Source organism: Acomys russatus, chromosome 3 (assembly GCF_903995435.1).
Source record: "Acomys russatus chromosome 3, mAcoRus1.1, whole genome shotgun sequence".
Classification (NCBI taxonomy): domain Eukaryota; kingdom Metazoa; phylum Chordata; class Mammalia; order Rodentia; family Muridae; genus Acomys; species Acomys russatus.
Genome location: NC_067139.1, coordinates 82,665,318 through 82,683,782, shown reverse-complemented (window position 1 = coordinate 82,683,782; position 18,465 = coordinate 82,665,318).

Here is an 18,465-nt window from a genome sequence, read left to right as displayed (position 1 = left end):
GTACAACCATTTTGAAAATCTATCTGGCTCTATCTCTGAAAACTGGAAATATGGATTCCTCAAGACCCAGCTATTCCACTCCTTGGAATATACCCAGAAGATTCCCAAGCACACAAGTATATATGCTCAACCATGTTCATAGCAGCCTTATTCATAATAGCCAGAACATGGAAACAATCTAAGTGTCCCTCAGTAGAAGAATGGATAAAGAAACTGTGGTACATATATACTGTGGATTACTACTCAGCTATTAAAAGCAAGGAATTCCTGAAATTTGTGAACAAATCGATTGAACTAGAGATGATCATAATGAGTGAGTTAACCCAGAAGTAGAAAGAGTCAAATGGTATATACTCACTTATAACTAGACATTAGCCCAAGAGACATGTTCCATGAAACTCTTCACCTACCAGGAAAGTGGGATAGATGTGAGGATATCCTTTTGGGACTCGAGGTGAGAGAACTATGGGAGAATAGGGAAATAGAAGGATCCAGAGGTTACTAGAAACCTACTAGAAGAACATTATGATGGGCAGATCTGGGCCCAGGGCCTCCACACAAACTATGGCACCAACCAAGGACAATAAGTGCAGTAAACATTGAACCCCTACCCAGATCTAGCTAATGGACAGGACATTCTCCACAGATGAGTGAAGAGTGGGGACTGACTTTTACTTGAACTCTGGTGCCCCATAGTTGACTATGTCCCCTTGATGGGGAGGCTCAGTGGCACTCAGGGGGATGACAGCAGGCTACCAGGAAGAGACTTTATACCCTATGGTCATATACAGGGGAAGGTGCCCTCAGTCACAGTCATAAGAAAGGGGAATAGGGTGAAAGTGGGAGGGAGGCAGGAATGGGAGGATAAAAGGGATTGGATAACAACTGAGATGTAATATGAATTAATGAATGAATGAATAAATTTAAAAATAAAAAATAAAAAACTAGGGTTTCCAAGATGGTGGTGCCCTGTATGCACCATATCTGACCTACTGCATGGAGACCAGGGAGTTGATGGAGCCACAGACTACTGGATCTAGAGAACTGTAGGTGAGTGGGGTCCCCCCACCACAGATCATGGGTGGGCCTGGCCCCGGGTCAAGGAACAACCTGGAGGTCCTGAACCCACTCTCCAGACACTTGAATGGAACCACCTTTAGGCTGCAGCTGGCCATTAAAGCAGAAATTTACTGGGTGGGGCGGTGGTAAACCAGAGCCACTGGTCTGAGGGGTCTCAGGGGAACTGGTGAAACTGCCCTTCGGTCCCTCCACCTACCATATGCCAACTTGCGGAGATCCCTGGGCTGAGTGAAAGCAGAGGTGCCTGGCCCACCAAGACGAGCTGGAGTAGGAGTGCAGCTTGTGAGCTTACCGGGGCCCAAACTAGAGTCATACACAATGGAATGATCCTGCAAACATGAGCAGTTAGAAACTAGCTTGGACTGTTCCTACATACTCGACAGGATCTCCATGCTCTTGGGAGAGGCTGGACACCCCTGTGGTGTCTAGTCACTGAATTAAAAGGCATTTAGAGCTCTGAGGGTCTGTGAGTGGTTCTGATTACAGGGCTGCAGGAAGTGCAGGCAGCTTGGAGCATGCCCACGGTCTGAAACGGTCTTGTCTCTGGCCACCTAGTATTGATCCTGCACTCTCCAACTGACAGATCCTAACTGGATCAGCTCCCACAGGCCCGCCAGGATCACCCATGCTCTCAGGAGAAGCTGGACACCCCTGTGGTGTCTAGTCGCTGAGCTAAAAGGTGGCTACATCTCAGAGGGCCTGACCCAAGCAGGGCCCTGTCTACAGGCCCACAGGAAGTGCAGAGAGCTTGGTGGTTTGAAACGGTTCTGTTCCTTGGCTGAGGCATACCAATCCTGCACCCTCCAACAGACATAACCTAACTAAATCAAGTTCCACAAGACCAGCAGGATCCTCCATGGTCTCAAGAGATGATGGACAGCCCTGCGGGGTCTAGGCACCTAGTTAAAAGGTGGCTCCAGGTGAGGGTCTGACCCAGGTGGGGTCCTGACTACTGCAGGGCAGGAAGTACAGGCAGCTTGGAGCTTGCTGCAGTCTGAAACGGTCCTGTCTCTGGAATGCCTCATACTGATCCTGCACTCTCCAAAAGACAGAACCTAAATAGATCAGCTCCCACAGGCCTGGAAGGATCTTCCATGCTCTTGGGAGAGACTAAAGTTGGCTACTGCTCAGAGGCTCTGACCCAGCTGGGGTCTTGGCTACAAGGTGGCAAAGGACAGGCAGTTGGGATCAACATACCTAACCAGAGTGCTTGCCTGCTGACCTTGGTCTAGGTCTCAAAACAGCTGATCTTAATTACAGCAGTAAAGTGAAAGGGTCCAGACAGAAACCCACTTCTGCTGACTCAATCTGGAGCCTAAGGTGTAGAGCAAAATCTCCAGAAGTGGAAGCTAGACCACCTGCCTGTTCTAGGGAAGAACTCCCTGATCCCCACAGGCAAGGTCACATGACCTATAATCATTCACCAACTATCCATTACCAAATATACCTCCCAACATCAGAGACACCAAAATGACAAAAGGACAGCTTAAGAATGCAAACAAAAACGAAAACAGTTCTGCATCTCCAGATCCCAGCTATCCCAATGAAAGCAAGCCTGAGAACACAAAAACAATTGAAATACAAGAAAATGACCTCAAGACCTTAGTAAGAAAGATGATAATGGAAGAAATGAATGAAATCTGTAAACAACTGCAGGAGGATGCAACTAAGCAGGTCGAAGACATAAAAGACATACAGAGAGGCAATGGAAGAATTTCAGAAAAAGACAAACAATAATTAAAACAGATCAAGATCTGAAGATAAAATGGAATCTATGATAAAGGAACACACGGAAGGAAAACATGATAAAGAGGACTCAGAGAAGAAAACAAGTATCACAGAGGTGACCTTCTCTAACAGAATCCAAGAAAAGGAGGAATGAATATTGGGACCTGAAGATACAATCATAGAACTCGAAACAACCATCAAAGAAAATGCTAAATCTGAAAAGTTCCTGACACAGAACATCCAAGAAATAAAGGAAACCATGAAAAGACGAAAGCCAAGAATAATAGATATTGAGGAAAGAGAGGACGCCCAACTCCACAGCCCAGAAAATATCTTCAACAAAATCATAGAAGAAAATTTCCCCAATTTGTAGGAAATAAATATGAACTTACAAGAGGCCTACAGAACACCAAATAGAATAGACCAGAAAAGAAAATCTTCCCACCACATAATAATAAAAACACAAAATATACAGAACATGGAAAAATATTAAAAGCGGCAAGATAAAAATGCCGAGTAACATACGATGGCAAACCTATCAGAATTACACCTGATTTCTCAGCAGAAACTATGTGTTGGGTCCCAGCCCACGGGAAAAAATTGAATCAGGGTTCACCTGAAAGAGGGAGTGGGGATTGAAAGTAGGGTACAGAGATGCGAGAAATAATGAATCAAGTCAGGAAATTTCGGATCAAGATTCACTTTATTGCCAACTAGCAGGAACACATATAGAGTAAGGTCAATAGGATCTATTCTTATCTCACTCACCCTAGCCCCCAGGCAAGAATACAATAGCCTAAATAGCTCCCTGTAGAACTTCCTAGTTCTCTGAGTAGTTCCTTGTAAGAACTTCCCAGATCCTCTGGGTGGTTCCAAGTTGAGACTTCTCTACTTCTTTCAAAGGTAAATAGTCCAAGAATAGCCTAGAACACAAGACCTCATGAGGTAAAGGTCAGCAACTTGAAGGTCACAGCATACAGCCTAAGCAGAGGATTTCTGACATGGCAGAATTTAGCAAGGGTTCCCACAACCATGAAAGCCAAAAGGGTCTGGAAAGAGGTCCTGAAAACTCTAAGAAAACACAGATGCCAGGCCAGACTACTATACTCAGTGAAACAATAAATAACCATTTATGGAGAACACAAACTATTCCATGACAGAAACAAATTTTAAAAACTATACACGCCACATACAATCTTCATTTTGAAGAACTCAAAATTAAATGAACATATGCTAAGCTGATGAGAGACTCACTTATCTGTGTAGCCCCCCTGGCTTTTATTATAAAATGCAACATAATTCAGGAGTTACACCTGCCATACTCAAAATTCTGTTCACAGAAAAAAACGCACAAGTGGGCACCAGGAGGCAGAAATTATGAGCATCACCTTCCAATTCCACTACCACAATTCTCGTTCTAGCAAGGTATTTTTAGGGTTATCTTGCACCAATCTCCCCCCTCTGTGGTGTGTGTGTGTGTGTGTGTGTGTGTGTGTGTGTGTGTGTGTGTGTTTCGGAACATATACATGTATGTGACCATAAAAAGGAAGTCATTTGGAACCTTAACAGGAACCATTGAGTGAGGTAATTTTATTCCAAAGGCAGAATACAAAGGGCAGAATCCTCCTCAAACAGATCAGAGTACACAGCATGGTAGCAGTGACTAGAAAGGAGGATAGAATGTGGGAAACAATTATGCAGGAGAGATAAAGATTCCAACACCAGAAACTGTCTGGACATAAACCAACATAACTTTGAGTTAAGAAACCAAGGAGCAACTAGTCACGGTGTAAACCAGCATTAGCTAAAGGCTGTGAAAACTTGATGGCAACACCTATGTGTACAAGGAAGAGACAGTGGGTTGCATAAATAGATCCAACTCAGTCACTCATGCTATGTAGTTCTATAATACACTTATGGCCACTCCATCATCACTGGAAATATAAGTTGAGATAGAGCGGTATGGGGTGAAGAACAGTCTTCAAAATATTTTACTTTATTAAAATTCATGACCACTGCATCTATTGCATCTGTTGTGTATGACACTCAGGTTTTTGCACCATTAACCCCACTCTAAATATTTTTCCATTCAAAAGAAAATATTTTGTATGATTTATCACCTACATGTTCCATAAAGAATATGTTAATATAATAGTTTACCACACTAATCCTCATATTGTGATTTTATATGCATGAATCTAGCCTTGGAGAAATTAGGTGAATTTATAAAACTCCAATATCGAAATGAAGCATGGGAGCTGTTGTTCAGGGAGGCCCCAGAGGTAACAAAACAACACAGGTTGTTGTCACTGTTCTTGGTTGTCTACTATACTAGACAGTAAGATCTTATAGATATCGATGAAACAGAAGGCAAAACATACCCAAACTTATGGGACACAATGAAAGCAATGCTAAGAAGAAAGGTTATAGCACTAAGTGTCTTTATAAAGAAACTGGAAAGATCACACACTCTCAAATTAACAGCACACTTGAAAGTCCTAGAACCAAATAAAATAGACACACTCAAGAGGAGTAGATGACTGGAAATCATCAAACTCAGGGCTGAAACCAAAAATTGAAAACAAATAAAACAATTAAAAGACTCAAAAAACAAAGAGCTGTTTTTTTGAGAAAATCAACAAGATTGACAAACCTTTAGGCAAACTAACTAAAAGGTATAGAGAGATTATTCAAATCAACAAAGTCAGAAATGAAAAAGGAGATATAATGTCAGACACTGAGGAAATCCAAAAAATCATCAGGTCTTACTTTGAAAGCCTATTTGCCACAAAAATAAAAAACCTTAATGAAATGGACAATTTTCTTCACAGCTACCAATTACCAACATTAAATCAAGAGCAGGTAAACAAATTGAATAGTCCTTTCACACCTGAGGAAATAGAGTCAGTCATCAAAAGACTCCCAACAACAACAAAACCAAAAGCCCAGTACCAGATGTAACCAGCGTAGAATTTTACGAAACCTTCAGTGAAGAGCAAATACCAATTCTCTTCAAACTATTCTGTAAAATATAAATGGAAGAAACATTGCCAAACTCATTCTATGAGGCCACAATCACCTTGATACCTAAACCACAGAATGACTCAACAAAGAAAGAGAATTTCAGACCAATTTCTCTTATGAACATTGATGTAAAAGTACTCAATAAAATACTCACAAACCAAATTCAAGTAGATATCAAAACTATCATTCACCATGACCCAGTATGCTTTATCTCAGGAATGCAGGGGTGGTTCAATATATGGAAATCAATCAATGTAATTCATCATATCTACAAACTGAAAGAAAAAACCACATGATCATCTCCTTAGATGTAGAAAAAGCATTCGACAAAATCCAACACCCATCCATGTTAAAAGTCCTGGAGAAAGCAGTAATATAAGGCACATACCTAAACAAAATAAAGGCAGTATACAGCAAGCCTATAGCCAACATAAAACTACATAGAGAGAAACTTAAATCAATTCCACTGAAATCAGGGACAAGACAAGGCTGTCCACTCTCTCAGTATATCTTCAATATAGTATTTGAAGTCCTAGCTAGATCAATAAGACAACAAAAGGAGATCAAGGGGATATAAATCGGCAAAGAAGAATTCAAACTATCACTATTTGCAGATGATATGATAGTGCACAGAAGTGACCAAAAGAATTCTATCAAGGAACCCCTACAGCAGATAAATACCTTCAGCAAAGTAGCTGTATACAAAGTCAACAACAACAACAAAAAAAAACCCGCAACCCTCCTGGATACAAATGACAAAAAGGCTCAGAAAGAAGTTAGGAAAACAACACCCTTCACAATAGCCACAAATAATATATCTTGATGTAACTCTGACCAAGAAAGTGAAAGATCTGTATGAAAAAAATTACAAATATCTGAAGAATTTGAAGATGATTTCAGAAGATGGATTAATCTTCCATGGTTATAGATCAGGAGAATCAGCATAGTATAAATGGCCATCTTACCAAAAGCAATCTACAGATTCAATGCAATTCCCATCAAAATACCCACACAATTCTTTTTTTTACTTCTATTGAATGTCTATGACCCATGTGTCATGCACCAAAATCCCACACTATTGTTACCAGATCCTCACTGGGTCTGCCATCGGATATCCCGTTGTTACTGTTTGTCAAAGAGACTCCCAAATTTTGAATCTGAAGGTCTGGCCTCTTCATGTGTTCCAGCAGGTCATACATGGGTTAGATGTTGGGGTGAGGTCCACCCAGAGTCCTGGATCAGGGCCCCCTCCCTTTACTTCAGGGCAGGGCCAGTTCACCCACCACCATGTCCTCATGGCAGGGCCTTGTCTCTTGCTCTCATGTCTTCAGGGCAAGGCCTGCTCCCCTACTCTTATGTCATCAGAGCAGGGCCTGCTCACCTGTTCCTGCCCACACAATTGTTTATGATAAATTCTCAACTTCATTTGGACAAACAGAAAACCTAGAATAGGTAAAAAAAAAATTGTGTACAATAAAAGATCTTCCGGAGGAATCTCCATATTGGATCTCAAACTGTACTATAGAACAACAGTAACAAAAACAGCATGATGCTAGCATAGAAATCGGCTGTTTGATTAATGGAACTGAATCAGAAACCCAGAAGTAAACCCACATACCTATGGACACTCAGTTTTTTTACAAAGAAGCCAAATCAATACAATGGAAAAAAGATAGCACCTTCAAAAAATGGTGCTGGTCTATCTGGATGGCTATGTGTAGAAAACAAAAATAGATCCATATCCATCACCCTTCACAAAACTGAAGACCAAATGAGTTAAAGTCATCAACATAAAGCCAGACACACTAAATCTGTTAGAAGAAAAACTGGGGAAGAGCCTTGAGTTCATTGGCACAGAAGACAACTTCCTGGACAGAACAACAACAGCTCAGGCCCCAAGATCAACCATCAATAAATGGGACCTTATGAAACTGAAAAGCTTCTGCAAGGTGAAGGACACTGTCAACAGAACCAAGTGACAGCCTACAGGCTGGGAAAAGATCTTTACCAACCCAACATCCAACAAGGACTATTATCCAAAATCTATAAAGAACTGAAGAAATCAAACACCATTAAACCAAATAATCCAATTTAAAAAATGGAGTACAGAACTAAACAGAGACTTCTATACGGAGGAATATTGAATGGCCAAGGAACACTTAAAGAAATGCTCAACATCCCTAGTCATCAGGGAAATGTGACTCAAAATGACTCTGAGAGTCCATCTTACACCTATCTGAATGGCCAGGATCAAAAACTTAGGCAACTGCACATGCTGGCAAGGATGTGGAGAAAGGGGAATACTCCTCCATTGCTGGTGGGAGTACAAACTTGTACAACCACTTTGGAAATCAATCTGGTGCTTTCTCAGGATATTGCTAATAACTCTACCTTAGGACCCAGCCATACCACTCTTGGGAAAATACCCAAATGATACTCTACCATACAATAAGGATCTTTGCTCAACCATGTTCATAGTAGCTTTATTTGTAATAGCCAGAATCTGGAAACAACCTAGATTTCCTTCAACTGAAGAATGGATAAAAAAAACTGTCCTACATCTACACAATGGAATACTATGCAGCTATTTAAAAAAGGGAAATCTTGAAATTTGAAGGCAAATGGATGGAACTAGAAAAGATCACCCTGAGCAAGATAACCCAGACCCAGAAAGACACATATGGTATATACTCACTCATAATCAGACATTAGCCACATAATACAGGATAACTACACTACAAAACAGAGTCAGAAACATCAACCAAGGACCACATATGATGTAGAACTAGACCCACTCCTCTGATGTAGTAGCACAGTTTCCTTGTCTGGAGACTACTTCAGACATGCACTCTGGCCATTGAACTTAGATCACTTCCTTCTGGCAATTTAGCCTTGCCAGGCTACAGAGGAAGAGGTTACACCTAATACAGATGAGATTTGATAGGCTGAGGTCATATATTATGGGAAGAGGGCTCCCCTGTCTGAGTACTAAGGGAGGGAGGGAGAGGGAATGAGGGAGGGGGCATCAAGAAGGAATAAGGCAGGGATCTACAATCAGGATGTGAAGAATTTAAACCACAGAACAAATTGGTAACTTATGTTGCTAATCCTACCATATGGGACTAGCTCTGCAACTCGCAGAAACATAAATGTCTAGGCATAGACAATGCATCTTGTTGATTACAGAACCCTTATGAATTACTATTAGATGCCATTCTTCATATGGAATGAATGAATATTTATAGAGGTCTTTATTTCCTGGTCATACAAAAAGGAGAAATCCAGCTTTAATTGTTCTGTGCATCACACATACCTTATATACTCATAATTTTAGAAGTGTATGATGCTTGTGAGAAATTATATGCTTTCAGGACAAAAGAACCAGACACTGACATTGGACCTGATCTGACAGGATGCATTCCTCATAGCATACTGGACATTGACATCCTATTTGGAAAAAGGGATTGAAAAGAAAGCAGGGGGAGAGGATCCAAGATGGCGGCGAGAAGTGTGGACCGCGTTTGGAGGCTCCAGTGAACAATTCAGGGAATTGCACAGATTTCTGAGCCAGGAACACCGAGGTCTGAACATCACGGCAGCAGGAGTGCTCCACGGTTCAGAGGGACCAGGGTGCGGAGGACCTGCGTGCCCCTGCACACGGGAGGAGCGTGGTTTTTCTCTGATCGGAGCGGCAGCGGCAGAGGCGGCAGCACCAGCGGCACCAGCAGCGGCGGCTGAGGTTTGCAGCTCATAGCCTTCTGGTGGAGGCGATTGGTGTGGTGGCTGGTGGGAATTGCTGCGGGAGAGGGGACTCGGGGCAGGATTTGGGTCACGTGGAGCCTTTGGACCCAGACTGGACTCGGCGGACAGTTCGGCCCCAGAGTCCCGGGTATTGGCCCGGCCCAGCAAACAATTCTGCCTGAGGCACTAACTCAGCGTGGCCATAGCTCCCCTGCTGTGGCGCAGGCTTAGTTGAGCACGCTGCTCCACACTAAGCACTACCTCAGCTCAGCGGCAGCTCCCCTTCGGTGACACAGTCTGGGCGGAGCACTTGGTTTCACCACAGGCGCTAACTCAGAGCAGCCGCAGTTCTCCTGCTGTGGCGCAGGCTTGGTGACGTGCTCGGTTCCATCCTAGGCACCACCTCAGCTCAGCGGCAGCTCCCCTGCGGGGACACAGTCCGGGCGGAGCACTTGTTCCACCACTGGCGCTAACTCAGAGCAGCCGCAGTTCTCCTGCTGTGGCACAGGCTGGACAGAGCTCTCGGTTCCACCAGCTCTAAGACTCTGGTTGGACACAGTGTACAGTTTGAATCCAGAATTCCTGGCTGAGATTGGTGGTCAGTTCGGGCCCTGAGTCAATAACTGACCACAGCACGCACTTTGGGCCAAAAGGCCCTAGTGGAGCTTGGTGCGTAGTCCCAGCCCAAAAATTCTGGCTGGGCCCTGTGTGCATTTTGGGCCCAAAATCCCTAGCTGAGCTTGGCAGACGGTTCTGGCCCTGAGAATCTAGCTGAGTTCTGCCCGTGGTTCGGTCCCAGTGCTCCTGGCTGGACTTGGCAGGGAACACAGAAGGCTGTGGATACCTTGGCCTGACCCAACGCTCATTCAGAGACCCAGAACAATTGCAGGATCCACAGCAGAGGGGGACTGAGGATCACTGGCTGTGAGAGACCAGAACAACAGGGCTAACCTCCTAACATCCACACCAGTGAAGCTTTGAGCTCGCAGCCTAGGGAAATCGTAAGAAAACAAGTGAATCTATCGTCAGACACCCTCCATTCAACTCTGGAAGCTACCCAACAAAAACAAAGACGGCAAGATGTCTAAAGGACAACGAAAAAGCATACGCAAAAAACCCCAAAACAACATGGCGTCTCCAGTTTCCAGCTATCCCAAAGAAAACCACCCAGAGAACTCAAATACAACGGAAATACAAGAAAATGACCTCAAATCCTTAGTAATGAAGATGATAATGGAGGAAACAAATAAAATTCGAAATCAAATGCAGGAAGACGCAGACAAACAGGTGAGAGACATAAAGAAGCACATAGAGTGGAACTGGAAAAATTGCAGGAAAATGCAAACAACCAGATGAAAGAAATAAATAAAACGGTTCAAGCTCTGAAGACCTATAAAGAGGCAATGGAAGAAACTCAGGAATATACAAAAAATCAGATGAAAGAAATCAAAAAATCAGTTCAAGATCTGAAAATGAAAATGGATTCAATGATAAACACACAGACAGAAGAAAAACGAGAACGGGAGACCTCAGAGAAGAAGGCGAGCAACACAGAGGTGAGCTTTTCTAACAGAATCCAAGAGATGGAAGAACGAATCTCAGGGCTAGAAGATACAATCACAGATATTGAATCAACCATTAAAGAAAATGCCAAATCTGGAAAACTCCTGACACAAAACATCCAAGAAATTAAGGACACCATGAAAAGAAGAAATTTGCGGATAATAGGCATTGAAGAAAGAGAAGACATCAGACTCCAGGGCCCAGAAACTATTCTCAACAAAATCATAGAAGAAATTTCCCCAATCTAAAGAAAGAGATGCCTATAAACATACAAGAGGCCTACAGAACACCAAATAGAATTGACCAGAAAAGAAAAACTGCCCGCCACATAAAAATCAAAACACAAAACATGCAGAACAAAGAAAAAATATTAAAAGCTGCAAGGGAAAAGGGCCAAATAACATTTAATGGTAAACCTATCAGAATTACACCTGACTTCTCAGCAGAGACCATAAAAGCCAGAAGGGCCTGGACAGAGATCCTGCAAACCCTAAGAGAACACAGATGCCAGGCCAGACTACTTTACCCAGCAAAATTATCAATAACCATTGATGGAGAAAACAAAATATTCCATGACAAAAACAAATTCAAACAGTACCTATCCACAAACCCAGCTTTACAGAAGGTACTAGAAGGAAAACTCCATCCCAAAGGGTGAAGCTACAACCAAAACTACCCAGGAAATAGATAACTATCCCATGGCAAAAACACAACTACACAAACGCTCGACTGGAAACAACATCAAAATTAAGACTCTTAACAGTCACTGGTCATTAATATCTCTCAACATCAATGGCCTCAATTCTCCAATAAAAAGACACAGACTAACCGAATGGGTACATAAACAAGACCCAACATTCTTCTGCATCCAAGAAACACATCTCACCCATAATGAAAGGCATTACCTCAGGGTAAAAGGTTGGAAAAAGATATTCCAAGCAAATGGTCACAAGAAGCAAGCAGGTGTAGCCATTTTAGTATCGAACAAAATAGACTTTCAACCAAAATTAATCAAAAGGGATGAGGAAGGACACTTCATACTCATCAAAGGTAAAGTCAACCAAGATGACATCACAATTCTGAACATCTATGCTCCCAATACAAGGGCACCCACATATGTAAAAGATCTCCTAAAAAAGCTTAAACCACACATCGATCCCCACACAATAATAGTGGGAGACTTCAACACCCCACTCTCATTGAAGGATAAGTCATTGAAACAGAAACTAAGCCGAGAAATAACATCATTAACCAATGCCATGGGTCAAATGGATCTAACAGATATCTATAGAACCTTTCACCCAAACAAGAAAGAATACACCTTCTTCTCTGCACCCCATGGAACCTTCTCCAAAATTGATCACATCGTAGGTCACAAAGCAAGCCTCAACAGATACAAGAGGATTGAAATAATACCTTGTATCCTATCAGATCACCATGCTCTTAGGCTGCAATTCAACAACAACAGAAATAACAAAAAGCCTACACATTTGTGGAAACTAAACAACTCTCTGCTAAATGACACCTGGGTCAGGGAAGAAATAAAGAAAGAAATCAAGGAGTTTCTGAAATTCAATGAAAATGAAGAAACAACATACCCAAATTTGTGGGATACATTGAAAGCAGTGCTAAGAGGAAAATTCATAGCACTAAGTGCCTTTAAAAAGAAATTGGAAACATCGCACATAAGCATCTTAACAACACAACTGGAAGCCCTAGAAAAAAAAGAAGCAGAAACACCCAAGAGGAGTAGACACCTGGAAATTATCAAAGTCAGGGCTGAAATAAACAAATTAGAAACTAAGAAAACAGTCCAAAGAATCAACAAAACCAAAAGCTGGTTCTTTGAGAAAATCAACAAGATAGACAGACCATTAGCCAAACTAACTAAAAGGCAGAGAGACAGTATTGAAATGAACAAAATCAGAAATGAAAAGGGAGACATAACAACAGACACTGAAGAAATTCAAAGAATCATAAGATCCTACTTTGAAGGCATATACGCCACAAAATTTGAAAATCTAAGGGAAATGGGCGATTTTCTTGATCAAGTTCACTTGCCAAAGTTGAGTGAAGAACAGATAAACAAGTTAAATAGTCCCATTTCCCCTACAGAAATAGAAGCAATCATCGATGGTCTTCCAACCAAAAAAAGCCCAGGGCCAGATGGTTTCAGTGCAGAATTCTACCAGACCTTTAAGGGCAAGCTAATAACGATACTCTTCAAGCTACTCCAAAAGATAGAAACGGATGGAAAATTACCAACTTCATTCTATGAGGCCATAGTCTCATTGATACCTAAACCTCACAAAGACTCAACAAAGAAAGAGAATTTCAGACCAATTTCTCTTATGAACATAGATGCAAAAATACTAAATAAAATACTTGCAAAACGAATACAGGAGCACATCAAGATATCATTCATCATGACCAAGTAGGCTTCATTCCAGGCATGCAGGGATGGTTTAATATACGGAAATCCATCAATGTAATCCATCATATAAACAAACTGAAAATAAAAAACCACATGATCATCTCCTTGGATGCAGAGAAAGCATTTGATAAAATTCAACACCCATTCATGTTTAAAGTTTTAGAGAGATCGGGGATACAAGGCACTTTCCTCAACATAATAAAGGCTATATACAGCAAGCCAATAGCCAAAATCAAAGTAAATGGTGAGATACTCAAGGAAATTCCTCTCAAATCGGGAACAAGGCAAGGCTGCCCACTCTCTCCATATCTCTTCAATATAGTACTCGAAGTTCTAGCCAGAGCAATAAGACAACAAAAGGAGATCAAGGGTATCCAAATGGGAAAGGAGGAAGTCAAATTATCCCTCTTTGCAGATGATATGATAGTGTACATAAGTGACCCTCAAAACTCCACCAGAGAACTCCTAAAGCTGATAAACACCTTCAGCAAATTGGCTGGATACAAAATTAACTCAAAAAAGTCTGTAGCCTTCCTATACACAAATGACAAGCTTACAGAGGAAGAAATTAGGAAATCCACACCCTTCACATTAGCCACAAGCAATATAAAATATCTAGGAGTTACCCTAACTAAGCAAGTGAAGGACTTGTATGAAAAAAATTTCAAAACTCTGAAGAAAGAGATTGAAGATGACCTGAGAAGATGGCGTGATCTTCCTTGCTCACGAATCGGGAGAATTAACATAGTAAAAATGGCCATCCTACCAGAAGCAATCTACAGATTCAATGCAATCTCTATCAAAATAACTACACAATTTTTTAAAGACATTGAAAGTTCAATTCTGAACTTCATATGGAAAAACAAAAAACCCAGAATAGCTAAAACAATCTTATACAATAAAAGATGCTCCGGAGGAATCTCCATACCTGATCTCAAACTGTACTATAAAGCAATAGTACTTAAAACAGCATGGTACTGGCACAGCAACAGGCTGGTTGATCAGTGGAATCGAATCGAAGACCCAGATATGAATCCACACACATATGGTCACTTGATTTTTGACAAAGGAGCCAAATCCATTCAATGGAAAAAGGATAGCATCTTCAACAAATGGTGCTGGTCTAACTGGAGGTCTATGTGTAAAAAAATGAAACTGGACCCATATTTGTCACCTTGCACAAAACTCAAATCCAAGTGGATTAAAGACCTCAATATAAAACCAGAGACACTAACTCACTTAGAAGAAAAAGTGGGAAAGAGCCTGGAACATATTGGCACAGGAGACAACTTCCTGAACAGAACACCAACGGCCCAGGCCTTAATGTCAACCATTAATAAATGGGACCTCATGAGGCTGAGAAGCTTCTGTAAGGCAGGAGACACTGTCAAGAGAACAAAGCGACAGCCTACAGACTGGGAAAAAATCTTCACCAACCCTACATCTGACAAAGGTCTAATATCCAAAATATATAAAGAACTCAAGAAATTAAACACCACCAAACCGAATAACCCAATTGAGAAATGGGGCTTGGAACTAAACAGAGAATTCTCAACAGAGGAGTATCAAATGGCTGAGAAACACTTAAAGAAATGCTCAACCTCCTTAGTCATCAGGGAAATGAAAATCAAAACAACTCTGAGATTCCATCTTACACCCATCAGAATGGCTAAGATCAAAAATTCAAGTGACACCACATGCTGGCGAGGATGTGGGGAGAGAGGAACACTCCTTCATTGCTGGTGGGAATGCAAACTAGTACAGCCACTTTGGAAATCTATCTGGTGCTATCTCAGAAAAATGGGAATAGGGCTTCCTCAAGACCCAGCTATTCCACTCCTTGGAATATACCCAGAAGATGCTCTAGCACACAACAAGAAAATTTGCTCAACCATGTTTATAGCAGCCTTATTCATAATAGCCAGAACATGGAAACAGCCTAAGTGTCCCTCAGTAGAAGAGTGGATAAAGAAACTGTGGTACATATACACTATGGAATACTACTCAGCTATTAAAAACAAGGAATTCCCGAAATTTGTGGATAAATGGATTGAGCTAGAAATGATCATAATGAGTGAGTTAACCCAGAAGCAGAAAGAATCAAATGGTATATACTCACTTATATCTGCATACTAGCCCAAGGGGCATGTCCCATGAAAGCCTTCACTTACCAGGAAACTGGGACAGAGGGGAAGGCATCCTATTGGGACTCTAAATGAGAGACGCATGGGAGAACAGCAAAATAAAAGGATCCAGAGGGTCCTAGAAATCTACAAGTAGAACAATATGATAGGCAGATTTGGGCCCAGGGTTCCTGCTCAAACTAAGGCACCAGCCAAGGACAATACAGGAGGTAAACTTTAAACCCCTTCCCAGATCTAGCCAATGGTCAGAATATTCTCCACAGTTGAGTGGAGAGTGTGATACGACTTTCTCACATACTCTGGTGCCTCACATTTGGCCATGTCCCCTGGAGGGGGAGACCTGGTGGCACTCAGAGGAAGGACAGCAAGTAGCCAAGAAGAGACTTGATACCCTATGAGAATATATAGGGGGACGTAATCCCCCTCAGGAACAGTCATAGGGGAGGGGAATAATGGGAAAATGGGGGGGGGGAGGAATGGGAGGATACAAGGGATGGGATAAACATTGAGATGTAACAAGAATAAATTAATAAAAAAAAAGGGAAAAAAAAAAAAAAGAAAAGAAAGCAGGGGGAATATAGAAATACATAGGGAAGATAGACCAAAAAGTATAATAGCAAAACCACTCCTCAACTTAATGACTGAATTGTCACTCACAAGATAATTTTAATTCAATGGTATAGAAATTTGTATATAGATGCAAAATAAGTTTACTTCCAGATACAGTACTATAGAATTCAAATGTAAGATTATTCTTCACAAACTCTATATATACATATATATATATATATTAATATGAGTTAATCTATCAATGTAACTTAATTGTAACACAAACTTTACCCCCAATGCTTTCAAAGTGATAGAGCAAGCTGTTTAGGAGAAATAAGTTATACAAATTAAATGGTAGTAGATTAAATCATGGTCATGTCAATGGCTAGTCTACTTTTATCACAAGAATATACATCTTAAGTGTAGCAGATATATATGACTCTATAGAAAGATAAGGTCTTCAAAAACACCAGAAACATTCAGAATATGGCATTTAAATGTTTTTATTATTTTAAAGATTCATTAACAATGAGAAAGGTTAACTCGTAGCAACACCCAGCCTACCTCAAAGAGGATGATGGGCATCAAAGAAAAGAACCTCCCTGTGGAGATGTCTTCAATTGTGGCTAATGAGTCACTGGGCAAAGGGCCTCATTTCTACCACAGACAGAATTCTGCCTTTAAAAAGGGCAAGTTTGGACACAGGCAGAGTCTATGGCCAAACTTTTGTGAGACAGGGTAAGCAAGTCATCAATAGTTCCTGCCTCACAAATATGTCTGTCAGATATATTAGACGAGAAGGCTGACGAAGATGCTCCAACATTATGGAGAGTTTTGGGTGATGATTCAGGTAAAAAAACTGTCTCTGTCACATTTTCATTTGGAAAGCTACTAACCTGTACTCCTGGCATAATCAGGTAATCAATTTTATTCCTTCTTAAGTCTCTGAGGGAATTGAAGAATAGGTAGCTTAGTTTTACAACGAAGCTTAATTGTTTGGAGGTTAAGAGGTTTTAGGTCTAGATAGGTGTTCTAAGTTGATAATGACAATATGTGATGGAGATTGATTTACATCCAGAAATTTAGATGCACCTACTTACCAAATTTAGATAGGAAAGATGTCTACTTCAAAGCTGTCAATTACAAACAGCCAAAACACTAAGAATGTAACATTTATATAATTCCTGATTGTGTCATGGTTTTTCTTGCTATAGGTAATCTATTGTGTGTGTGTTTGTGTGTGTGTGTGTGTGTGTGTGTGTGTGTGTGTGTATGGAATAATATAAATGTATATTTAAAAATTAAATTAAAAAATATCTTATAGCTATGAACACCACACTCTACTGTTGCATGACATAGAGAAATCAACCTTGAACTGACTGGGGGAAGTCTTCTTTAATGACTTGCTTTCATAGTGCTGGAAGGTCCTGTGCAGGCTGTGGGCAGGGGAACAAAGGATAGGGAATGTATTCATCAGTGATGCAGGCTACAATACTGAACTTTCAGATAATATGTGCTCAGTGCTGCAGTAGTGGCCTGACTGCTATGTAAAAACCAATGCTTTCTGTTTGTATGGAGCCTACTCCATATGAGGGAATTCATGCCTCATAGTGTAACAGGGCTCCAAAGCTCACGGTCACAGCAACAAGCCTTCTAAGTGTGTGTTTATACTCACAGATTATTACCAGTCTCAGCTTTGCTTGGAGTGTGTGCTTCAAGACCCTGTTATAACAGAGTGTTTCCATATGCTTTTCTTTAAATGCCTTTAGTGTTATTTATCTCTCCCCACATTGCTTCCTCTACCCTCTCTACCATCTGCACCCCTTTTAATTCTGCCTCTTCTATGCCCTCTTTTATGGAAATATTTTTTTCTGTTTTCCTCTCCTCCCTTGTGGCATCTTACTAGTTATCCAACATCTATGAATATTCCAAATGAAGCACACGTAGTTGAGAAAATACACAATGTGTTCATTTGTTTGCTTGTTTTTGTTGGTCTGGGTTACCTAGCTCACGGTGACTGTCTCCAGTTCCACCCACTTACCTGATACCTTCATAATTCCCCTTTTTCTTAACAGTTGAATCGTGTCCTGCTGTGTAAATGTGCCTCAGTTTCACAGTTCACTCAGCAGTTGATGGACATCTAGGATGTTTGCATTCCTGATGACTGGGAACAGATCAACAATGAACACGGAAAGAAAGTAT